General features: G+C 53.0%; 1 pseudogene; it reads left to right on the top strand.

Annotated features, from left to right (window-relative positions):
• Positions 1-5,284: 5,284 nt before the first annotated feature.
• LOC116885657 lies at positions 5,285-6,420 on the top strand (annotated as a pseudogene).
• The last annotated feature ends 1,578 nt before the right edge of the window (positions 6,421-7,998 follow it).

The following is a 7,998-nucleotide window of genomic DNA, read 5'->3' as shown; positions in this document are numbered from 1 at the left end:
AAAAAAAAAAAGGCAAGCGCAGAAAGTGAATACACAGACACCACCACCACCATCACTGCCATCACAACCATTCCCTCAGGGCACCCTAGTTCAAACATATTCTAACCCCCACCCCCATTCCGTAACCTGCCTCTTTTCCACACTGGGACAGAGCAGCAGAGGATACCACCCTGCCTGGCCACTGGATCGGCTAGAAGCATCCAGGACCCAAGGAAAGGAGGCAGATCTTTCTGTGCCACTGACTGTGGAACTAGAACCCAGCGCTGGGCACTCTCGCCTAAACGGGGAGGGGAGTGAAATCTGGTCTTTTTGAGACTACCAAGCAAAAAAGACAAGCGACAAAACCTCCAGCCTGTCCCACTTGTGGGCAGAGGTGAGATGCCCACCAAGAAGAAATATCAAGTAATTAGTAAAATGTTTTCTCTGACCTAGCTGGGATTTTGAGTTTCCACTGGGCTTTCACTGTACAAGGACCTTGACTCTTAGGCTCCCAGAGTAGCGTGGGGATCCCAGGATCTTGTTTCTTCGCTTAAATACTGTAAACAGAATTACACTCCGGAGGGAGTGGGACACAGGAACCGGGTCCTGGGAGCAGACCTCCAGCTTAAAGAAGCGCCTTCCCAGGGTGCCTTGTAATTAAGTAATTAAGTTTATTTCCTCCAAAATAAAGACGAACAATCTTCCTTGCAAATTCTGGGCTCCCTGGATTCTCCCGAGCATTACACTCGGTCCCAGCCCGAAGAACCAAAAGGCAGATGGTGCACCCAGGATTCCGAAATCGAATTGGCGTTCGCGGGCCAGGGAGGCTGAAAAGGCGCTGTCCACCCCACCCTATCCCTCCCCAGCCCGAGGCGCGTGATGGAGCTGAAGCCTTTGATGTCCTGGGTAGAAGCATTAGGAGCTGAAAGCGTGGAGCACCACCCAAGCGAGGGAGCGCCCGCAAGGTCTCGACCTGGTCCAGGCTGTGGAGCGAGAGCCGGGGCTTGGCGCTCTGAGCCACCTTCTCCTTCGCAGAGCTGCGGAGCTCGGGCTTCTGCTCTGCAAATCCTCTCTGGAGAGGTCCTGAGGCTGGTGTTAAACTAGGGCTCAAGGCACCCAAAGAAAGGCGCTTCCTTAAGCTGGTGGCAGGGTCCGCCCCCTGGACCCCGGTTGTGAATCCCACTCCCTCCGGAATGATGATTCTGTTTATACTATTTAAGTGAATGAACTGGGAGAAAGCGTTTTCTAAGTCTGTTCCAAGATCTCCACACTACTCTGGATGCCTGTGAGGTTCCTGCACACTGGGACATCCCCTACCCCCGTAGAGATACGAAATCCCAGCTAGGCCACAGAAAATAGTTTCCTTAATTACTTAGTGCTTCTCCAACGGGGGCATCTTACCTCTGCCCACAAGAGACACAAGCTAGAACTTTTGGTCTTTTCAGCGCACCATTGTTTCAACCTGAAAATAACGTAAAAGATAAAGAAAACGACCTCAGGACTCAGTTTCCACCCCACCTTCTCAACTCTGAGGAGGAAGCACACCTTCATTTTACCCAAGGGAAAGCTGAGGCCTCATAAGGTCCCAGGCTGGCTCCCAGGCGCTGGGCCTCGGATGAGTGAACTGGAGTTGTTACACCAACCACACTGAGCTGGTTTGGTTTGGTTTGGATTGGTTTGGCTTGGCTTGGTTTGGTGGCAGTGCTCTCTTGGAGCCATACAACCCAGTGAGCCAACGTCTCCTCCCCACCCCATTACCATGATAAATGGTGGCTGTGTCCCCTGAGAAGTGCAATGCATCTTCTGTTCTGTTGAATAGATGAAGGGCCAAAAGAAGGGTCCAGGAGGGAGACACCAGGAGCTCTGGAGAAGACTAGGAGACCACCCCGGCTAGAGTAAGAGCCAGAGGTCTGTATTCTCTCAATCCATGGTCCTATCTCCTTCCCAAGCCCTGGTCCTTAAGGTCCCTCTCCATCTCTAACCCTCCCCCCGCCCCCAAAGCTAGGCAGACGGCCGGTTATCTCTGCTTCTACAGGCACAGACACCTGCGCCAAGGAATATGTTGGAATTTTCCATCACCTTTGAATTTCATTTAAAACCACTCCAGAGCTTCAAATGGAGAGTTATTGTCGCAGAAGACTTCCAGGCTTCTTGTGACACTCTAGTAACGAAAACACACACAAAGTTGTCCCAAGGTGCTGGGGAACACTTGGTGGTTGAAATTACTGGAAGGAAATAAATTGTCCTGCCTGAGATCAGCTACCAAACCTCGCCTCTGCTGGACTGGGAGAATGATTTTTCAAGGCACTGAACCACCACCTAGCATTCGCAATTGTTAATGGAGTCCGTGACTCCACCCCATTAAGGGGGAATTGACCATTACCGACCCACCTCTGTTCAAAAAGGGCGTGGGGAGTAAGAGGAAATGTTTACCTCATTGCTTTGATCCAGATGGATAAACCATGACCTTTTGTATTAATCAAGTAATTTGTCAGAACTTTGCATCATGGTAAAGTGCATTATCTGAATGAAATCCAAGCAAAAATTCAGGAGTCTTTTTTTTTCCTTCTTTTTTTTTTTTTTTTTTTCGAGCTGGGGACCGAACCTGAAGGGCCTTGCGCTTTTCCCAGGCAAGCGCCTCTACCACCTCCGAGCCAAATCCCCAACCCTTTTTCCTTCTTTTTTTATCAAAATGGAAGTCCTGATCTTGAGAATTTAATCCCTGGAGGCTGAGGTGCCACCACCAAGCATTGGGAAGGCAATGTCTGAGGAATTAAAATTCTAGAAGAATGGCAAGGAACCAGACCTCCGGGGCCTGGAGGATTTAGCCGCAGTCAAAGGAGCTCAGGGGGTGATAGAGTCATGGATAATCATAAAGCAAACTCTAGCAACTCACAAGAATGGAGTTCCTAGTCCACTACAAACGAGTCGATCCACTACTTACATTTTGAAGTAAAGAAGATAGCAATTATGAATTTATTAAGATCCACAGATCTTTCCAGTAAAAAACACACCTGACGGGAATTCAAATTAAATAATACGCACTTCAGAACGAAAAAAGAAAACGTACATAAAACCAAAGAAAGAAGCAGCCTGATAGTGGAGCAAGTTCCAGGCATAAAGCTATAGTTATAGCATCTTTATATAGTGATTCTTTACTTTTACATTGTGTGTGTGTGTGTGTGTGTGTGTGTGTGTGTGTGTGTTTTCCCTGGCGCAGGCACACAGCACACCTTTTGTAGAAGTCAGAGGCCCTTAGAGTCATTCTCCGGTCTCGAGCTTTGTGAGTTATCACCAGCGGCCGAGCTACCCTGATGCCCATTTCCAGATGGTTAGCAGATATTTATAGCCACAAGAATGTAGAGAATCACACTGAGATAACCACTCAGAATTTAAAATACAAATCTTGGAATATGGAGAACCACTAGATGTTCCAAATCACAATTATTAGCTTAAAATTGCTTTGGGGGTAAACATGAAATCTAGATTTCCAACTTCTTTGAAGTCTGAGGGCGGCGGCCAAAGCGGAAAGCCCTCTCTGCATTCAAGGGCATGCTCCTGCGGGGAAAGGTCTCCAAGCAAGCCCAGGTCAACGGAGGGAGAGAGGATCTGTGCTCTCTGCCTCCTTTCTCCAAAGGCAGCCAGTGTCCACTGAAGAAAGCAATAAACCAGAAGGTTGGGCCACCCACGTTACACCTGAACCCCTCCACAGTGTGTCGTCTTTCCAGTCAGGCACCTTCGCTCTGCACCCACAATTCCCATCCCTAGGAAAGGTACTATTTCACGGTGAGAATCTAAGAACCAAATCTTAGATTCCTGAGATGGGAACACAAATCAGTCCCAAAAGTGGCTGAGAGCAAAGGGGCAGGTGGGGCTGCACTGGGAGTCCTGTTTCAGCACGGAATCTGCCAGAGGAAGGCAGAAACCGGACACTTTGGAACACACACACACACACACACACACACACACACACACACACACACACACACACCAGTAGAGTTGTGCACTGACGACTGCAGCAGCTCCCCCCAAGTCTTCACTCTCAGGCCCACTCTGCCCCCAGGGTCGGGGAGGGATTGCGAGGTGGGCGACTGCCAGAGAGCGAGAGCCAAATCCTGTCTAACCAAGCACTCTCCTGCCTATGGAGAAGGGTCCCAAGCCACCTAACGACCGCGATCAGGTGGGGAGGCTTTCCCTGCACAACTCCTGAGATTAAAAAAAGAAAAAAGAAAAAACTTCGGGACAGCCCAGGAACCCGGTAAAGCGACTGCCTGTGGCACTACCTCACCACTAGCTGGGAAGCGATTCTAAAAAACAGACGCAGGCTGCAGGCTCCCTGAGAGCAGCGAAGTTAAGCGGACTTGGGAATCCTTCTCGAAAAAAAAGAACTGGACCAGATTGGGCCAGGTAACCTAAACTCCTGGTTCTTGGAAAGAATCCCAAGAACTTCCTATTTCCTCCCCACACAATTAAACGTACCCCACCGCTGTCCAGTTCTTACCCTCTGACAAGAAATGCAGTGAGCCCTCTTCCCAACTTTCTGCAGAAGACAGGGCCATAATTCAGGAGGAGCTGGGGGCGAGCTCCTGGAGTCCTGAGCCTCAGTCTCCCCGCTTGGCGCGCAGAGGGGCCTGGCCCCGCACCTCCAGGCGCCCCTCCCACTTGACGCTGTGAGCTCCAGCCGCTACCTGGGGAGGGGTGCCAGCCGCGGGGGGGTGGGGGCGGGCAGGGCAAACCGGCTACGCCCCGCGTTTGCAGGCGCCTTTAAGGAGGCGAAGCCAGGAGGGAGGAGCTGGCCCAGGTGTGCAGGAGAGCGTCTGCCGGCGGGACTGGGGCTGGAGTCCAGGGCGGCAGAAAGGGAGCAGTTGTCGCCACCCGGCCCGGCCCACTGCCTGCTCCGCCACCGGCTTGCCTCTGCCCTCCGCTTGTTGTACCACCGCAGAGGTGCGGCGGCGGCCACCGCAGGGTGTACGTTTCCACCGACCGCTCCTGCACAGACCCCAGCCCGCCCTCTACGCGCACCGCCCCACGGTCATCCTCGGACCCGCAGGAACTCCCAAACAGTTGCCACCACCTGAGCCCGAGCCACCTGACCCCCTGATCTTTGGCACCAGAACTTCAAGGACCTTCTGCCCTCGTGCCCGCAGGAGCCGTCGGTGGACGCAGCGCCCAGACCGAAGTCCCTTGCCTCAGCGCTCTCCGTGCCAGCCGCGAAGCCCCGGCAGAGTCGGCCCTGGGGTTCGATCTGGGGTCGGCGCGGCCGTCCGCAGCTGCAGAGACGGGGTACGGGGACCGCGGCGGCGCCATGATGGCCGAGAGCGCGTTGCCGCCCCTGCTGCAGCCGGAGGCGCTATACGTGAAGGAAGAGCGCGGTGAGGCGGCGGCGGGCGCGTCCCGGCCGAGGTGGCGGGTCGCGGCGCTGGAGGACGGCGACGCAAGCGCCCCTCGCAGCGGGGGAAGCCGCCGTACAGCCACATCGCGCTCATCGCGATGGCTATCAGCACGCGCCCGAGCGCCGCTTCACCTGGGCGGCACTCCAGTTCGTCACCGAGCGCTTCTCGTTCTACCGCGACACCCCATGAAGTGGCAGAACAGCATCCGCCACAACCCTCACCCTCAACGACTGCTTCCTCAAGATCCCGCGCGAGGCGGCCGCCCGGGCAAAGGCAATTACTGGGCGCCTGACCCCAACGCCGAGGATAAGGTTCGAGAGCGGCAGCTTCCGGCATGGCGCAAGGCTTCAAGCGCTCGGACCTGGTCCACCCACCGGCGTACATGCATGATGCGCAGCTGCTGCTGCCGCCGCCGCCGCCGCCATTCCTGGGGCGCCGTGCCTGCCGCGAGGCCGGGCTCACCTGGAGCTGTCTATGCGGGCCATGCGCCGCTGCTCGCCGTAATTCCGCCGGTCTACTACCCGCAGCGTCGCCTGGGCCCCGCCGGGCTCCCGGCTTATTCCTGAGAGCCGCTCAGCCCTGGATCTGGGCCTCAATTATCAGCGGCCGGCGGCTCGTGCGCTCGCGGGTTGGCGGCGGGCGCGCGGGCACTGGGAGCTTCCAGCTGGCGGTGCACGGCGCGCCCAGTCAACCTGGCCGCCTATGCCGTTGCCGCGGCTCCCTGACGGCGTACCTTAGCGGGGCGCAGCAGCAGTCGCTGCTGCTGCGGGTCAGTCTGGCCGGGACCCACTTGCCCATCGCGGGAGTGAAAGCGCGCGAGTGCCACGGTGGACTTTACGGGCGCACGTCTCCTGGCCAGTTCGGGAGCGGCGCTGGGGCCCCGCGCAATCCCAGTGGGCACCCATTGGCAGAGGTGCCCATCACCCCGCCACGCCTACCCCGGCGGTGGATCACCGGCTCGCCATGTGAGCCGGGTAAGCACAACCACGGACCCCGGCAGGTTCTGCGATGTAAATCCCCGGAACCAGTGGACAGGACTAAAGCGTGAATGGACCGAGACTCACGAGGCAAGGAGGCCTGAGGGTCGCGTGGAGGCTCGGTGTCTTGCCCTGTTCACAGACCGATTTGCCGGACGCGGGCGACGGTGGAGCTGGTAGCCGCGTTTGGAAGTGACACACAAGGGACCTCGATGACGCGAAGTCTAAAGAGCATGCCTTCCGCCATTCTACTAGGGAGGGCCTTAGCTGTAAAGGGTGAGAGTTTGAAGTTGTTGCCCAGCAGAATCTAGAATCCTGGAACTGCAGGGGAGTATGGCTCAGTGTGTGCTATGCTGCGCCAAACTGGCTTTTACACGTTCGCCTCTATACTTTTGACTACCGCACCTCAAATAAAAGGTTCGGACAGTGCCTTTTATAATTAAAAGTGAGATCAAGTTTGCAAAAAGAGTTGCTTAAAATAAATTCAATTCAAGGGGCTGGTTTTCCTGCCTCTGAGAGCCACAAGCCTGTCGCAACCGTAACCAGGAATTCTCGGTGTGATCCAGCCCCAACACCTGAATTTTGAGTCTATTCATACAGAACTGTGCGATTCCAATTGTCTCATTTTAAACCCACCCCATTATCTTGGGTGCCAACCTTCCAGATTTGGCAGTACTATCAACCACCTAGGCTTCCCAGTAGCTACGACCAGTCATCCAGGAATGGGAAATGACCTATTGGTATTTAACCTAAAGTCCCAGGACTGGCCCAAGCAGATTGTGCCTTAATTATTGAGTTGTTGTTGTTGTTGTTGTTGTTGCTGTTGCTGTTGCTGTTGTTTTGAAAGAGAGAGATTGGTCATTCCAGTGACTACCCAGCCAAAAACTGATTTTCTGATAAGAAGAAGACTTTTCCTTAACTGGGGCTGCCCCACCTGCTTCAGTACCTTTCCTTCGGCGCCTCCTCGAACAAAAAAAGGAAGAAAAGTAACAAATACGTTTAATAAAGAAATCTTTTTTTTAATTTTTATCATTCTACCTGTTTGTTTTAGGCAGCAGGTTCACAGAAATTAAAATTACAACGTCAGAGGAACATCCAACATACCCATCTTTCTTTGAGAAGTTTTTATTTGAAAAAAATTATCTAGCGTTGAAGGCTCCACTCCCTCCCTTCAGACAGACCAGGGTTTTTAGACTTGAATTGACGTATTAATAATTTTAAAAGCTGAACAAGGACAATGAATGGTGGAAAACTCGGCCTCTTTCTGTGTCTTTAGCTTGGTAAAGAAGGATCAAAGGAAAAGATGCCAGGTGCCACTGCAGGTGTGTGTGAGAGAGAGAGAGACAGACAGACAGAGAGACAGAGACTTTCTATCCCATCCACAAAGATGTGAAATTGGTTCCATCAGAGGAGCATTTAACTAAATCACCCTCCTGATCGGAACATGCAGCTTTCACAGTGTAATTTAAATTTTCTGGTAAAGGTTATTTAATTAAAATAAGAATAAATAGAGAAAGAATACAGCAGATTGCATTAATTCAGTATATCTGAAATAAGGTTTAATTTACCAAGACAGACACCGTTAAATGCTGTTTTCTTTTTATAAGGATGTTGGAGCTAAAGCACTTATGTGCTCTAGCTAGTACCCG

This window comes from Rattus rattus, chromosome 1 (genome assembly GCF_011064425.1).
Source record: "Rattus rattus isolate New Zealand chromosome 1, Rrattus_CSIRO_v1, whole genome shotgun sequence".
Classification (NCBI taxonomy): domain Eukaryota; kingdom Metazoa; phylum Chordata; class Mammalia; order Rodentia; family Muridae; genus Rattus; species Rattus rattus.
Note: the sequence above shows the minus strand (reverse complement) of the source record. Positions and strands in the feature narration are given on the sequence as shown.